The following is a 311-nucleotide window of genomic DNA, read 5'->3' on the forward strand; positions in this document are numbered from 1 at the left end:
GCCTTTATATAATTTTCTATGTTTTTATTTAAAAACATGATATTTCGGGCCAGGCACGGTGGCTCATGCCTATAATCCCAGCACTTTGGGAGGCCAAGGTGGGCAGATCACGTGAGGTCAGGAGTTCAAGACCAGCCTGCCCAACATGGTGAAACCCCATCTGGACGAAAAATGCAGAAATTAACCCAGGCGGATGCCCATCACCCCAGCTACTCAGGAGGCTGAGGCAGGAGAATCGCTTGAACCCGGGAGGCAGAGGTTGCAGTGAGCCAAGATCATGCCATTGCACACAACCTGGGCGACAGAGCAAG

The sequence above is a fragment of the Pongo abelii genome, chromosome Y (genome assembly GCF_028885655.2).
Source record: "Pongo abelii isolate AG06213 chromosome Y, NHGRI_mPonAbe1-v2.0_pri, whole genome shotgun sequence".
Taxonomy (NCBI): Eukaryota; Metazoa; Chordata; class Mammalia; order Primates; family Hominidae; genus Pongo; species Pongo abelii.